Here is a 17,405-nt window from a genome sequence, read left to right as displayed (position 1 = left end):
GTTTGTTCGTCAATTTCTTAAGCAACTACCCATTACATTAGCGATAACCAATTGTCACTTTCCACTTCTCATATTCCCTAACCGGGAAAGTACTCATTTCTCAGAATATCTGGCAACACTGTTGTGTTACCACGATCCCAAAGTCAGTAGTCTCGCTTAACCGTGTGAACATTTGTACCGCGTTTATCATCACACCTGTCATCAGCAATCATTGATCTATTCTCGATTGCGAATTGGACATAGCAAGAGGAGCCAAAACAAACAATGTTTTGGTTTCGCTCGTGGCTGCAGAAATCGTTTGCTGTTTCAACATATATGCGCCCCTTTCGTTCTTGGCAACATTCGATTTTGGCTACATCTGATTTTGGCACATGTGCCGAAATCGAACGGTTTTTAGAAAAAAAAACTTTACCTTATAGTTTTCGCTATAACAAGGCCATTATAATTTAGACAAACACCGGAAATATCGTTTAACGTTCATTAATGGTGATAAAATACAATAACAAAAACGAAAAATTTAATAATAAATTTTAAGTACTCAAAAATGACAAAAAGATGAAAATTTCATAAAATTTTAAAAAAAATACAAGCAAAAGACTAAAAATTAATAAAAAAAAACATAATTAAGAATGTCAAAAATGACGAATCTGACAATTAAAATAAACATCGTAAAGAAAACAAGAAATGTGCTAAATCCATCGAAACCATGATAATATATTTTAAAAAATACTTAAAATGGTGAGACATCGACAGAAAATAACGTTAATGATAATAACAAAAGATTTTTTGTAGTAATCAGTAAGAAAAAATTGAGAAAAACACCGTTTGATTTTGGCAATATTCGATTTTGGCAATACAAAATGTACGGGCGTGTTCTTAAAACCAAATAGGGTCTGTATTATAATTGTCTGACGTCAAATTCGGCTTACAGGTTCGAAAAGTATTTAGAGTAATCTTTTTGGTCTCCGTCAAATACGTACCAGTAGGGTTGTAGAACCTTATTCAGATTTGTGTATCGTGGAAGCGATCACTTCCCTATTTATTTCGGAACGAGCTTAATCTACGCGACGATACATCGGAATGGGATCAACATCAACAAAACTTATTGGGAATTGTTACTCAAGAAAATTGATGATTGTGTTTTTCTCTCCAGTTGGTATAAGCAAAATTATGTATATTCCAAGGCATTTGTACTCACCGATCTTACTGGCATAAAATCATGCTGTTCATTTTTCTCTTTCTGTTTCTTCTCTCTCAAAATGTTATGTTAAGCAATCAATTGTAGCAATCAATCAAACCAAAATCGATTTTGGCTCCTTAAAACCTAAAGGTATGAGCCGTTTTAAATAAAATGTTTAAAAACAACAACAACAATGTAGTGTGACGAGTCGCGTAGGAGTGCTAAATTTGCGATTATTTTAAAGAGCTTGAATTCGTCAGACAAACTTCCTTGAAAGATTTGTCTTTCGAGGTCTTCGAAACAGTTTTCAGCAGAATTTTTTTTATTTCTTTTTTAGATTGGCAAAAAAACGTAAAAAGGCTTGTTTTCACAGAAGAAAGAAAACACATGCTGGTTTTCAGGTTAAAATGTTAAATTTTTCCATATTAACAAAAATGTTGAGGTCTACCCATTTTAACGTTGCTTCAAAATTTTTCAAAAATTCATGGGTAAGTTTGAAGTCATAATGAAGCATTAGAGACCTCAGGCCATGAGAAAATCAAAAGTGACCCAAAGTCGACTCAGTCTAATGTAGCAGTTTAATTGCTGGACTTTGTACTTGGTTCCTGGGTTTGAAACAACCGCGCTCAAGAATTTTGTCCATACAGTTTTGTATGGAAGCTTCATTAAAAACACTCAACAGATTGTCACCAAATTACACGTATATGTGAGCATTACAATACTAGCTTGTTTTCCTTAAAATTTCATCTGTTTTCATCGTCGCAGTCTTAAGTTCTTCACAGCAGAATACAAAACTTAGAACCTGTCTTCACTCGTCGATTCGTAATTATTCTTGCAATTTAATGGATTTGGGAATAAGCTCGTAGCGTTTTTTTTAACTTTGTTTTATTTACACCGATGTGCTTACTTTTCGGCAAATAGATTTTAATCTGTTCTACAAACCTGTAATGTTTGATTTTTTGAGATGGATTATTTTTTATTAGTTTTGAAAAAAAAAGTCGAAAGTATAGGAAAATAAATCTTGTGAGGCACAAATTCACGCTTTTGACAACTGTTATTCAATGCTCTCTATCGAGGACCAAAACCAGCTCGGGAAATCGGTGGCACGTGATATAGGTAAAGGTAATTTTACATCACGGAAATGGTTCACAAAGTTAAAAACATCGATTTTTTGACTTCTTAATTTATTTAAAAACGTTATTCGGATCGGAGGGCGTGGTGCTCTAGGAATAGCTCGAAAAGAACGTCATGGTCAACAGGGAGCTCCACATAACCCAGCTACATCAGGCGAATGAGATTACTCAACTGAAAGGCCTGAACGTGGTCAAACTATACTCCTAGAGCCTTCGCATAGCCCTTGCACTTATTGTCGAAGATATCAATCTAAAAGCTTAAAGGGGAAACTTTTTAATATCCGGAATATATCCAGACCTGATTACCATACTTTCCAGACCTATCAGCAACATTTTTGCAGCCTGTCAAAGTGGCGTTATGTGCTGCAAAAAAGGTCCATAAAAGCTCACTCAAAAACATCTTTGCTCCAGAACAGGTGGTATTTGTAGGACCGGCACTGCTGAACTGGTGAAGAGGGGGGAAGAGATTGTATCAGCAACGTTCAATACAGAATTGGTAGATTATTGATATCATTATTGTTTTTTGCTTAGTTAATTTCCCAACCTAATACATATTTACTTCAACCTCCAAGTATAAACACCTAAGTAGATGTATGTAGTTAATTTAAAAACGTATTTAGCTATTTAAGTTTCCTAGTTTGGCCTAAGCGTTACATGCCTTGTGACCTTATCTCGAATCAACAAACTAACGCTTTTTTTATAAGCCAAAATATCTTTTCACTGTTTTTTTTTTTATCAATTCTTTCCTAAATGCTTCAAATTAAAGTCGACTTCGACGTTCCTGTTCTTCAAATTTCGTCTCTTCATATGGAATAGGGACCAACACTACGTTCCAGTTTTAATTTACTTTTATTTGGTTTCGTTAATTTCCACTCTCGGATCTTAATTGAATGGCGTACCAAAGGTTTGTGGCATGGCAGCACCACCATATTCATAAAGGAAAGGCAAAGTCGAAGTCTGAGAACATAAATCGTTGGAGTGGTTCTGTTTCTGTGATTTTGACTCCATGGGGAACTTGTTCTATTGAATAGGATTGAGATGAGTGGTATTTTTCTCCTCCCAATTCTTAACACTGTTTTCGTTTCGTTTCGGTACCAATTAATGCTTCATCTTTTGACGTCGTATTGAGATTATTGGAGCTAAGTTCGTGAGAAGTGTCTTGGAAACAGAATTAGGTGATTAACATATAAAACTATATCTAAAACTTGTTATTTTTCCCATTTTGTCATTTTCCTCACATTTGTCAATTTTATTCATTTTTAACAATTTGCTCATTTTTTATTTTTGCATCGTTTGCTTACTGAACGTTAATGTAAATTCCCCCATTTGTTTTCTTGATTGGGTAATCTGAGCCATTCGATTGGTCATCGCATTTGCCATAAGCTCTCGGGAAATCTACAATTTCACCTCAAAAATATATGGCGCACATTTGGCACACCGCCGATCTTCATTCTCGTGGTCGTCGTTTCGCAAAAACCACACGCTAATCCAAACCATTTACTTAACGACAGCAACTTGTTTACTTTACAAACTTCATTGGTGGTCCAAATCGCTCCATTCGCTTAGCCAAAACGCCAATTCTGCCATACAAATAATATTTTACTTGGCTCTCGGATTGGCACCGGTACGAAATTGATGATCCCATCGTCTAGGGGCCCTCATTTTTGCCGATCACTATTGGATGTCGGGATCAATTGACGAGGTGTGCTTGTTTAGCTCCGCTTTATGCGCGTTTGGGAAACTGTTGATGAAGTGTAATAAAGCTGAAATGAGATCCATTTTAGAAATGAATTAAATAAGGGAGTGGGCACACTTGTTGAAAATTACTTTAGAATGACTTATGGTAGCAATAGAACGAAAGTAGCACAATACCTGTCTCTTTTCGCTTACCTCTATCATGTTGAGCCATGGTTGACACAAAATCCGAGAAGCGACGCCTGTTGGCAATAAAAATGTCAATCCACCCCCACTAGAGCGAGAAATTTGACTTACATGTTAAAAATGTCATAAACGTCAAAAATTGAGACAGGAGATTTGTTTTTCCTATTTGAATCCCAAAAAGCCAAATAAATCTTTTGTTGAAATATCCATGTTTGTCACAAACACTCCCTTTCGAAAACCTAAGTCCGAATTACACCTTTTCACTAATTTGAGAAGGCGACAGATCCGAGGAATGTGAACTATTTTGATCGAGTCTCACCTCACCTCTTTACCTCGAATTGTCTGACCTGACAAAGTGTCGCCAAACAAACGCGAGTCAAACACCAACCAAAAACAAATCCACCAACAATAATAGACCGAACGATTTGTTTTTTCTTCGTGTGATTATGTCGACCATCACTTAAGCTCTAGTTCAGCCAACAACCAAAGACTGTTCGTTCAGGATGAGTTAGTTTTTAAGCGGCATATAAAAGTGATAACGAGCGGAAAAAGCAGATTGGCTATTGGCCCAGAAGATCAAAGGTAAAGCAACATCAATTAGCTGTTGTTGAATGTTTTATTTTAGAACTGTAAAAGTAAACATCAAAATTGTTAATGATGAAATTCTAGAGTGTGTTAAACATGCATAATTTCACTGGGCTTGAACAAATTCAAGTATTTTCAACATCCTCGATAGTATAGTGGTCAGTATCCCCGCCTGTCACGCGGGAGACCGGGGTTCAATTCCCCGTCGGGGAGACGAGAGTTGATATTTTTTCGTGCCCTTCACAAATGAACACCTCTCAAAGTCTTTGACCTCGACCTCGACCGACATCATGAATAAGCTTATGCCTTTTTTATTTGTATTTTTTATCATTTTAATTCATTGTTTACAAATGGTTTTTAAAAATACTTTCTGCAGATTACCTACAGAACTCATTTCATTATATTTTTTTTATAATCTTATTTTTTTTTGTATGTACATATCTACTACCTCTTTATATTTATTTGAACATTTTTTTCCTTTTTTGAAACTTGATGGAAAAAAAATTAATTACACACTTTTAATGAGATTTTAAAGAAATATGCACAGGAACACTTAACATTTAAAGCTATACTTACTAAGTTGGTAAAACTGAGTTTAATCGAGATTGTTCCAGTTTTCTTTAAGAAAAATAGAAAATCTGGAAATCTGAAACCAAATAATCGGAAAATCAGAGATCACAAAATAAGATTGATATAATATGAGAATTAGGCATCCAGATTTTAGTTCTCTCATAATAATTAGTTTGCTTGTTTTCAATGGCATAAGTTTCAAAGTTTGTTAATCTTTGTTGAAAGACAAAAATTTAAAAAAAAAAACTGACCATACTGACAGGACACTCGATTTCGTTTTCTGGATAATTTTTCCAACAGTACGCAATATCGATTCCAGAATGCGCATCGATCGATTTGAAGAATTGCCATCCCAGTTAGGAAATGTCACCCAACTTTTGAAACAAAAACCGACAATTTTAACGATAAAATCGGGCTAAACAAGTACGTTTTGCCTACAGGGAATTTTTTGTCAAATTTTTCAGGTTCTCCACCTGCCGTCGGTATTGCGAACCTACAAAATCTGACAAAAAAATTAGAGAGAAAATGGTTGAATTTTTGTTCTAAGCGTCCTGTCAGTGTGTTCAGTGCTAAATGTTAAAAAAAAATCTCAATTTACAAAAGTACTGCTTATTTCGAAACTTTTTCGGTTTTCATTTCAAACCGCATGATCAAAAAACTCCAAAAATTATTGTCGTTGGGGATCACTAAACCGGAATTTCTGTCAATATCAACGCCGGAAACTTTCACTGGTGACCTTTCATCACTCATCACACTAACATGACACTTAGAACAAAAATTCAACCATTTTATGTCTAATTTATTTTGTCAGATTTTGTAGGTTCGCAATACCGACGGCAGGTGGCGAACCTGAAAAATGTGACAAAAAATGCCCTGTAGAAAAAATGTACCTGTTTAGGCTGATTTTATCGTAGAAATCGCCTGTTTTTTTTCAAAGTTGGGTGGAATTTCCTAACTGGGATAGCATTTCTTCAAATCGATCGACGCGCACTTTGGAATCGATATTGCGTAGGTACTATTGAAAAAAATTATCCAGAAAACGAAATCGAGTATCCAGTCAGTATGGTCAGTGCTTTCATGATGACCATAAATCTACACTCAGGTAAATTCTGATTAAAATTTTCATATGATGCGTCTTATGAACCGCTTTTAAGAGTGCAAAATTATGTTCACAAGAGTTTTATGAAATTCTTTAAGTATTCATAAGAACATCTTATAAAATACAGAAGAATCGGCTTTGTGAAAATATATTGAACTTATTATTTCGTTCCATCAGTTTTTTCATCGTCTAACGAAGCATTCCCCATGAAGTTAAAGTTTTCTTTAAGTGAAATGTGATTATTATCTAATTAATGATAAGTTTGAGTTGAAGTTCTTCTTGTTAATGTTAAATATATTTGAAAACTAAAATGATTTTTTTTGTTTGCTTTTCAGTATAATGACCGGAAAAAGTTCAAAGGGCCGAATGTGTCACGTGTCACTGAAAACTGCAACCTTTAAAATAAACCACCTGTAATAAACAAAACCTGTAATTTTAAATAGTTTTCCTTGAAAGTTGACGAAGATTCATTTATTATCACAACAAGTGTCCTGTAAAAAAGTTGTACACTAAAAATTAAATGTTACGTAATCATGTTTTCGACCTGTAAAATTACGGTTAATGTCCTGCTCCTTTTGGTTAGAGGTCATTTGCGTAATTTTACAGGAAATAATTTTTGCTGTGTTTAGCGCCACTTCATAAGAGAATCTTCTAGCATACATAAGAGCATTTTTCTGAGTGTATCAAAGATCTTCCAAGTGTCGGTACCAGAAAGGTCTTTTGATACACTAGGTTCTCCGACTTTCACAGTAAGTAGGCGAGGAGTGAGCGGGGCTCTCAAAGAGTTTGTTTATTTTTTGCTCAGCTTTTCGGTGGTTTGTTGGTAAATAAACTTCATGAGTTCCGCATAGTTGCATAGCCTACATAGCCAAAATGGCTGAATCGGGAATTCGATATTCGGTAACACCTTCTGAATATATACACACCTTGGGTACCAGTTCAATAGAAAGGGTTGCCATGGTGATTGCTGAATTGATGTCATTTTTCATAATCGTTTTACAAGGTTGCCAACTACCTGAGCAAACACTAATTTAATCGCAATATTTCCGCAATTGCTTCGGTGCTTTGTTAGAGAAATCAAACATCGAACATCTCGCATCTATTTTGGCAAAACTGTTTTACTCTCATTTTTAACTTTTGATACAATCAGTCGATAAATACACCCATGACAGAAATTTTCATCCTAAATCACACTTTACTTTTATGCTTGTCAAGGTCTAATTGATTCACCGTTAACTGAGCTTTCCGGTCCAAACGTATCCTCTCACGTAAATTTGAAGATAAGCTCGGCACACAGGCTGTGGTTTCTAAATCATTTTCAAGCCGTCTTCAAAGTTCAGAATTCAACACAATTAATCCAAGCAGTACTGCGCTACTACCTTTAAATTTTGATCAATTTATGTCAGCTGATCTCTCGACACGCTTTATCCTACATTCTTAGTACAAGATATTTTTTCAACCTGCTTGATTCTCCATCAGAACAGCTTTAATAGTTCTCTCGACTCGCTTTTTTCTAATTTAAAGCTGTCGATCAATTTTAAAGTTCAATCTTATCTCAAGCTTTCTTCTCATCTTGTTTAAATTTCAATACGGTAAGATAATTAGGCTTTCATCTTAAATCCTCTTTTCCAAGTTCCAACCTGTCCTCTCGACTCGCTATAAAGTTCTATCTTATTTCAAGCTGTCTTCTCCGCTTACTTGATTTTCAATTTGACAAAATCATTCAGCTGCCCTTTTGACCCGCCTTTTCCAGGTTCCAAGCTGTCCTCTCAACTCGCTTTTAAGTTCATTCTTATCTCGAGCCGTCCTCTAATCCCGCTTGACTTTCAATTTGATTAGATATTAAAGCTTTCATCTTGAATCCCTTTTTTACAAGATGTAAGCTGTCCTCTCGACTCGCTTGATTTTCAATTTGGCAAAATATTTCAGCTGTGCCTTTGACTCGCCTTTTCCAAGTTCCAAGCTGTCCTCTCGACTCACTTCAAAGTTCAATCTTATCTCAAGCTGTCCTCTCAACCCGCTGAACTTTCAATTTGATAAGATATCAAAGTTGTCCTATCGGCCCGCTACTTTCGAATTCCAAGCTGTCCTCCCAACTCGCAAACAAACAAACAAAATCATAATCTTATCTCAAGCTGTCCCCTCAACTCGCTAGATTTTTAATTCGATAAGATATCAATAGTAGCTATTGACAGCAATTTTCGCAACTCTTTTATTTGACAGAATTTCCTCTCAAAATATTTAAGAGCACTATTTTTGAAAACCTTTTCCTTTTTTTCAAAAACATCTAAAAAATTATTTAAGAGGGATCGTTTTTCGTTAAAATTTACTTTTCTCACAATTTGTAATTAATTAACCAAACCCAATCAATACTCAGTTAATAGAATTTTAATTCTCGATGGGTCCTTTTTTCATTGTGCACCCAGTTCCATTTACTCTCCTGAAGATGACATCCTCGTCATCGGCGACTTCAACATGCCTGGCTTGAAATGATGCTTTTCACAAGGCGGCTTTCTGTTTCCAGATCCTGCGCGTTCTTCTTTCACCACACCCTGCAGCGTCTACTTAGATGCCTTAAGCACAGCGACTCTCGTCAGATAAATAACATTGAAAACGAGATCGGCAGGATGCTTGACCTCTGCTTTGTTAACGAAGGGTTCAGGAATCCGACGATCGATTTAGCTCCCGCTCCACTCTTCAAAGATGTCCTACATCACCAAGCTCTAGTGATCTCACTCGGTGCCGCTAGGTTATATTCTCCCATTGAGAAAACGTCTTACTATAAACATTTCAAGAATATGGATTCCGAGGCTATCTTGCGCGTTCTGGAATCCATCGAATGGGAAGTCGAGCTCGATCTTTCTGATCCCAACGCAGCTGCAGAGAAATTTACGAATATCCTTAATTACACCATTGATCTCCATGTGCCGAAACGCAGCGTAGGTGCTAATCTACGGACTCCGTGGGTCACTAAAGAACTGCGGCAACTGAAGACAGCTAAAAAAGGTGCTCTTCGTAACTATAACAAGCACAAATCGCTCTACGCTCAGAACGAAAACCGCAAACTGAACTCGGCATATAAAAAGACCAATAAGCGCTGCTACCAGAATTATCTTAATCGGCTACAGCAAAACTTCAAGACCAGTCCGAAAAATTTTTGGAAGCACGTAAAAAATCAGCGGAAAGAAACAGGGCTCCCGTCCCACATGTTTCTGGACAACAACACAGCTGATTCCGACCCCGAAATTTGTGAGCTCTTCGCCGGGAAATTCTCAAGCGTATTTACAACTGAGGGCATTTCTTCAGAGCAATTAGCCAGGGCTGTCCGGAATATTTTACCTCTAGGTTTATCTTTGAATGGATTCCTAATTGAAGATGCAGCCATCTTGAAAGCGACAGCAAAGTTGAAAAATTCAACTTCTACGGGCCCGGACGGTATACCATCAACTTTTTTAAAGCGTTTTATGCCACTTTTGCTGACTCCCATCAACATTATTTTTCACATCACAGGAAAACGCAATTTTTCCCTCACTGTGGAAGGAAGCTCATATGTTTCCTGTCCACAAAAAAGGGGACAAGCGAGATGTTAGCAACTACCTTGGGATATCAGCTCTATGCGCGATATCCAAACTCTTTGAACTGGTTGTCATGGATCCTGTTTTCTCGTTCTGCAAGCCTCACATTTCCAACGACATGCCTAAACGATCCACAACTACAAACTTACTGAGCTTCACATCTTTCGTTCAAGACTGCTTTGCCAGGAAGACCCAAACTGACGTCATTTACACAGATCTCTCTGCTGCGTTCGACAAGGTGAACCATGATATTGCAATTGCAAAGCTCGGACGCTTAGGATTTTGTTGATCTCTACTGGATTGGTTCCGGAGTTATTTAACGGGACGGAAATTATCCGTTCGAACTGGTGAATCCTTTTCCAGGCAATTCCCTGCCCCCTCAGGTGTGCCCCAAGGAAGCCATTTAGGACCGATAATTTTCGTAATCTACTTCAATGACGCACTCTCGCTTCTTGATGGCGCAAAACTCGCTTATGCTGATGACCTGAAACTTTTTCACGCCATAAACAACCAAGACAACATCAACTTTTTACAGCAGCAATTTTCCGTATTTGCTCACTGGTGCAACATTAACTGCCTGCCGTTGAACCGCAGCAAATGCTCGGTTATATCATTTTCCCGTAAGCGGCACACTCTTCATGCTGAGTACATCCTTGGAAGCGACACCATCACCCGAGTCGAACACATCAACGATCTAGGAGTTATCCTCGATCAACGGCTGGAGTACAAGACTCACACGAACTATGTTGTTGACAAAGCTTCTAGAAACCTTGGATTCCTGTTTCGCATGGCCAAAGACTTCAAAGACGTGTCAGCTGTCTGGTGCCCCTTTTATCAGAACGGAGCTGAACGAATCGAGGCTATCCAGCGACGCTTCTTGCGGTATGCCCTACGTCACTTGAATTGGCACGATCCGTTTCGTCTGCCAAGTTACGAAAATCGTTACCGCCTCATAGACTTGGATACGCTTCATGTTCGTAGTAACGCTACTCGAACTCTGGTTGTGGCTGACCTACTGACATCGAGAATAGACTCTCCCGCGCTGCTGGAGGCTGACGCTCTTAGTGTACGACCTCGAGGATTAAGAAACCAGCATTTGCAGCTCTACGTTCCCATTCGTCTGAACAACTATGGGGCCAACAGCGCTTTTGTCGGAATCTTAAAAACTTTTATTCGTTTTTCTGATCATTTTGACTTTGACGTTTCGAGAAATGTGTTACGTAGGAAAATATTAGACGTGTCGAGAACTGTGTCGAGTGGATTTTAATTTTAGAAAGTTATTTAGAATTAAGTTATCATTTGGATTAAAAGGTGATCCGTTGATTTTTTATATAAATAAACAAATAAACCCCGCGTTTTTGTGCATTTTTCTTCTTTTGGTTCCTGTTTTTTTTGCACTTTCGATCTTCACAGATCATGACACTACAAATACTACAAATACCTGCCACGGTCGCGAAATGTGCAGACCTGTTCGGAGATCTGAAGCTTGAAAGTGACACCGGTGAGCCACCGGATCATGAACTACCACACTCTGCTTGACTCGCTCTCTTGCACGCCGACCAGCTGACTGACTGGCGTACACGCTCGTGCCGAATCACCAACTGTCGGTTTAAGCCCATACACACAATACAGGCGTAAGAACGCATGACTTTCCGGTCCAATGTTTTGTCCACCAGACCCGGTTTTCACTCAGAACCCTTTTTTTTGTCCACGGAGCTGCTTTCCTCTCCATACTTCCGATTCGCATTTCAGAATACTCCAATGTACATCTTCCATTTTCGTCAACTGACTCCTCAGCGAAATGCTGACGAGAGTACACCATCTGTGCACGATTCGCGATATTTCTCATTTTCACTAAAATTATTAAAAGGGGCCATTCAGATACCACGTGGACAGAAAAATGAGATCTTTGACCCCCTCTGATTGCATGAAAGATTGGCTACCAAATAAATCCACCTCAAATTAGGCTCTTCTAACTTGCAAATGTTGGTAGCGGCTGCTCGATTGGTTTGGCGCAAGAATGAGCATCAAGCCATCCAGCGAAGGTTGGGCGCCTTCGTAAAAGCCCATTAGTTAGTAAGTCAGTAGCCTTTTGTCAATCGTTGTGAAACATATAAAATCGTCGCTTTAAATTATAAGGTCGGGTACCTTCTATAAGAACCCAAGTTAATGTAGTTTACGATAGAATATAAGTCGTTAAAGTTACGCCTTGCTGTTTTATTTCGGGAGTGATCCGTAAACCCTATATCGAGGAAATTAAAACCGGTTATCAAAGTGTTGGGTGCGCTCATCACCTTTCCCATCAGCCCACAGTGATACCCATTGATCGAGCAGAAATAAGCTCAGCCCCGAGCTATTCGAGGTAACTTCCGTCATCCCCAAACACCCTCCGTGAACAGATTAAAAAAAAATAATCTAATTTTACAGTTTGAAAACACTACTTTTTGATTTTTGTTATTGAAATGGCTGATTTAAAAAAAAAAGTATTTTCTGATATAAAATAATTTCGAAAATTTCTAAATTATCCTACTTATCACGAGCTTTCAAGTTGCCTCTTATTGTTTGAACTTAAACCGGAAATCTTTGTTATTTTAAGATATTGATTCAAACATCTTAATATTTATTCACCTTGTAATTTATTTTGGAAGTCCATGTGGACTTGTACCCAAACCCCTACCTTCCTGTCCGTGGACAAGCGTGGACATTTCCATACATCTCTTCCCCAGTCCAACAAAGAGTTTTTAGTTCATAAGGTCGAACTCAGCATTGCTCTCTCGCCGAAGGAAAAAAGTGATCAATTTTGAGTTCGCAGTTCGAAATTGGTTTTGTTGAACCATCGCATCACAAGGAGGAAAAAAGGGGGCTTAACTTTTAGTTCATATAATTAAACTATGTTTTGAACTTCGGTCATACTTCATAGTTAAAAAAAAAAGGAGCGTGTAGTTTTAAGTGGAGCTGTAAACAACAACACACAGCAGAAATCAGCTGTTTAAACGTCATTTGAAATGAGCAGGTTTGTATCAAAGTTGCCTCTTGTTTTAGTGATATGGCGAATGGATAGTTTGAAATTGATTTTTTATCTTTTATTATCCTTCATTGAATCAAGGATTCAGATCTTGCCTGGATTGTTGGTTTATGAATACAATATTTCTGACATCATTTAAGCAAGTATTTATACAGTATTGAAGATTTTACCTCATTAAGCAACTTTGTAGAAGACTGCATAACGATATGACTCATACTTTAAGAAATATAAGATTATATTCAAACTGCTCGTATTTTGAAGAATTAGAATATGTATTGTTCCAAATTTTTGTCAAAAAAAGTGCATTAATTTGAAAAATGACTTTTTACCATTTTCCTAAATTATCTCGAAAAAAAAAGAGCTGATAGCAAAAAAAAACTAATTGCATTTTTGGAAACAGCGCCTCCAAATTATACAAAATTAGCTCTTAAACACTTTGCACCTTGGGAAAATGTGTATGTTGTTGCCTCGTGTAATAAAAGTATAAAGTGATACCTGTCAGCATTCTCCTGCAAGATTAATAATGCAAAATACCCGGATATACCTAAGATGTTTGAGTTAAGTGAAACCTTCAGTTTTTGGTGATTGTGTAGCTTTTCCAACAAGTGTTCTGAGTATTTTTAAATAATCCAACATCATTTGAAAAATTTATAAAATTATTAAAATAAATATTCGGACTTAATTTAGCTTCGGTGATCGAATATTCGACTGACAGTTTTAGGGTGGTATAAGAGTCCGATTATCGGCTACTCGAATATTCGGTACATCTCTACTACTTAGAGCAAGTTCACTCGTGTTGGGAAAAAGTGGAAGAAATTTTGACTCTTGTATTTTACCATGCAAAAATGTTTTCGATATAATTGGGCGTTGAAGTTATTTTGCAGCACTGTTTCTATTTCAGCCGTATGTGATAGAAATATTGCTATTTTTGCATCACAGCATGCGAGAATAGAACACGTGTTGTAGAAAAACATGAAAATGTTTTGCATTGTAAAGTTTTCAAAGTGTGTTTTAAGTGTCAAAATTTCTTCCACTTTCCCCAACACGAGTGAACTTGCTCTTATTAAATACTAGCTGACCCGTTGTGCTTTGCTACACCTTCCGGAAATGAATGTAATTTGTAATAATTTATTCAAATTTAGATTTTAGAGAGCATTTTTTTGAATCAAACCTCATCATACTTCAGAACCAACAACTTTGAAATGAGAGCTGCAGCTGCAGTTCTGAATTGCAATTCGAAGATGTTATATATTATTTACTGAAACATGATCTCTAAACTCGTTTTTCAAGATCTGAAATTTGTACTCTGTACCCATAAAACCCTTTTGAAATATGGTCCCTTGTTTGAAAAGCTCTTTATCTTAAATTTACATGGGAGCTCTCCCATCTTTTTCAGTTTTTTCGCTCACTGCTTGAAGAAGTTAGGCAAATTAAACCGGCTCGATACCCAAACAGCACTTATCATGGTAATGAAAAATATATTAAATAAGTTATGTATAAATACAGTGCAAATTTCCTTTTTTTTTAAATAAATTTACTACGGTAAAAATATAAATATTTAAAAAAATATCAGTTGCACCACTAAATAAGTTCTCAGCGTATTTTTATATTTTCTCTTTGAAATTCAAATATTCAAAAATATTGGTAAAAACAAATTTCTAAGTTTACATTTGTCCCGTATATTGGGGCAAGTGTCAATGCAAAGCTTATTTACAGATGCGTCAGAGTAATGGCTTTAAAATGGATTTAATACGAATTCCTGCTTTTTGTTCTATCAAGTTTCACTGATATATCTGCAGTATCCCTGCAATATAAATTAATGTTTGTTACTCAACTTTTAACGAATGCTGTTCAAAGGCAATGACCTTCATTTACAAAAAAATTTAAGAATTTTTAATATCCGCTTCAGTTTCAACATCCGGACTACCCCTTCTGGTTTTCCAACATATTGAATCATTTTGAAGATGAATTTCTTAAAAGTTCGACGTTTGCGCTTGCCCCACCGTGTATGTTGACAGAAGGGAATATTGTTTTTAACACTTTAAGGGTATACTAAAAATTTCTCATAAAAATTTTGCGTCCAGTTGAATATCAGTTCTAAAGTCTCGCTTTTCAAAAACGAAGCGGATCAAAAGTCTCTATTTTGCAGCCATGTAACACAAATACACTTTTCATGTTAAGTACGTACGTGAATTGGTATGTAAGCAAAAAGTACGATAGTTATTTCAGAATTATTTAAAATAAAAAGCTCCCATTTTCATTTCTAAATTCGTTTCAGTTGTGTATTTAGGCCGAAGTAACAATTTCTAGAAGAAAACATAATTTTAATTTTTTTTAACAGAAAAAGTTGAACGTTTGAACATGTTCTAATGTTCCTTGAATGAAAAGTCGAATGCGACCTACATTAACACGAACTAAATATGGAAGTATTTTTGCAAATCTTTCAATTGGTTTTGATTCGATTGATAAAATACCAATCCGTGTAACATTTAGGCGTCATTTATTACCACGTGCTGTGTACAAATCAAATAAGCAAGAGAAAAACACATTTAGGTTGCATATCGCCCCCACGTGTTTGAGAAACACGCGCCTTATTGTTAAATTTTCCAGCAATCAATGAACAGTGTGCTTTGGTTACTATCCTCTTGCGACGACGTTTGCTCGCCCATGAGACGAAAAACAAACCCCAGGTTGAGAAATACGCGCCAAAATATTTTTACTGATCAGTATGCTATGCCTGGGTTACTTTCCATTTGCGACGCTGGCTCGCGACGCCTCGACCATAGAGACGAAAAACAAACCACCCAAAGGAAAAAAAAATCTCAAGAAAATGGATGTCATGACTTTAATTTGTTTCGAAAAACTACAAATTTTGTATGGAAGCCCCCCCTCCCTTAAGTCGGATGGAGTTTTGACTAATACAGAAACCATCCCCGGCCTCAAAAACCCTCAGATGCCAGTTTTGACGACGATCGGTTCAGTAGTTTCCGAGTCTATAGGGAACAGACAGACAGACAAACATTCATTTTTATATATATAGATATGTTAAAATGAAGTTAACACAATCAGAGTGTCTTAGTATTCTTATGTGCTAAAATAAAAATCTCGAATGAAATGAGAGCCGACCGATAAATTCAACTAGGTAGCACGAAACTTCCATAAATAATGAGTTGGTTGAAGTCCCATTATTTTTTTCCTTACGCTTATTCACACGCCAAGACGCCAAGGTGCGGCCCCTAATGGTCGACAGGGATATTTTCCAGAAAACGGGATCAGTTCGGTGATATGATACGCGGTCGAACCCATAAACCACGATTTATGATAAGTCGTATAAGGGTTGTTAAACAGACACTTCTTCTTCTTCTTCAAAGTGGTTATCGGCGTTACGTTCCCATGGCAGCAGTTAGTTAGTAAGTTTGCTAGTTATCCCGAGACGACGAGGACGAGGCGTCCAGGAATTTTCGCGACCATAAGTTATGAACCTCGGATGGCCAACTATGATGATGACAACAAACGCATCAGGTACCAAGCCACGCCACGTAGATATAAATTCCTGCCCTTTTCCCAACCCCTCGAATAAAACACTGATCTAGTGTTGACCATCTTCTTATACACGATAATGGCGACGCTTTATGGTCGTCGCGTACTACTAGAGACGCATCCTGACGTGCGCCCTTCCCAGTTAAGAAACTGCCCGTTTGGATAGAGTGAATAAATTATAATTAAGTGATAATTAAATTTGACAAATGTTAGTCCCGGGTAAATAAACCCTAAACGGGGACACATTTGGGTGCGTGAAGCGGGGGAAGAGAGAACTTTGCGGTTTCTAACGGTGCGGACACTTGAAGATTTGTAGTTGTTGCTGTGCCGTGCCGGGACAAATTTATGTCCGACCTTGGCTGGGGCTGCCGTGTTAGGTTTTTGCTTCGGGTGAATTATTCATGATGCCCAGGTGAATTGCGAGGCGGAAAATTGACCGTTATTAATAAATATTGTTTGCGGGGGACTTATTAGAGGGAAACATTCCAAGTTAAAGAAGTTTGACTTCAGGCTAGAAACAAGGGCGAAAATTCTGTTCCCAGAAATTCCGAAAGCAATTGCTGAAATCATTTCTCAGTTTAGGTTAAAACATGAATCCACTTTTCAATAATCAGAAATCAAAATTAAAAATAAAAAAAAAAGTATCCCAATCAGAACTTTACCTAACCAACCAACGATAACGGTCCGAAAAAAGTTTATTTTCATCATTCGTCTCTCCCCGACGGGGAATTGAACCCCGGTCTCCCGCGTGACAGGCGGGGATACTGACCACTATACTATCGAGGATGTTGATAATAGAGTGAATTTTTTAAAACCA

The 17,405-nt window shown here is 37.2% G+C and overlaps 1 long non-coding RNA gene and 2 other non-coding genes across 3 annotated transcripts; 1 reads left to right on the top strand and 2 right to left on the bottom strand.

The window, feature by feature from the left end:
• Positions 1-1,324: 1,324 nt before the first annotated feature.
• Positions 1,325-4,643, bottom strand: LOC129760430 (uncharacterized). The gene is made up of 3 exons (XR_008740345.1): positions 4,204-4,643; positions 2,625-4,076; positions 1,325-2,570 (listed from the first exon to the last, which is right to left on the bottom strand). It is a non-coding gene; the product is annotated as an uncharacterized LOC129760430 (long non-coding RNA).
• A 277-nt stretch (positions 4,644-4,920) lies between these two features.
• Positions 4,921-4,992, top strand: Trnad-guc (transfer RNA aspartic acid (anticodon GUC)). The gene has a single exon. It is a non-coding gene; the product is annotated as a tRNA-Asp (tRNA).
• Positions 4,993-17,302: 12,310 nt separating this feature from the next.
• Positions 17,303-17,374, bottom strand: Trnad-guc (transfer RNA aspartic acid (anticodon GUC)). The gene has a single exon. It is a non-coding gene; the product is annotated as a tRNA-Asp (tRNA).
• Positions 17,375-17,405: the final 31 nt, after the last annotated feature.

This window comes from Uranotaenia lowii, unplaced genomic scaffold, assembly GCF_029784155.1.
Source record: "Uranotaenia lowii strain MFRU-FL unplaced genomic scaffold, ASM2978415v1 HiC_scaffold_608, whole genome shotgun sequence".
Taxonomy (NCBI): Eukaryota; Metazoa; Arthropoda; class Insecta; order Diptera; family Culicidae; genus Uranotaenia; species Uranotaenia lowii.
This window is presented reverse-complemented; position numbering and strand designations above follow the sequence as displayed.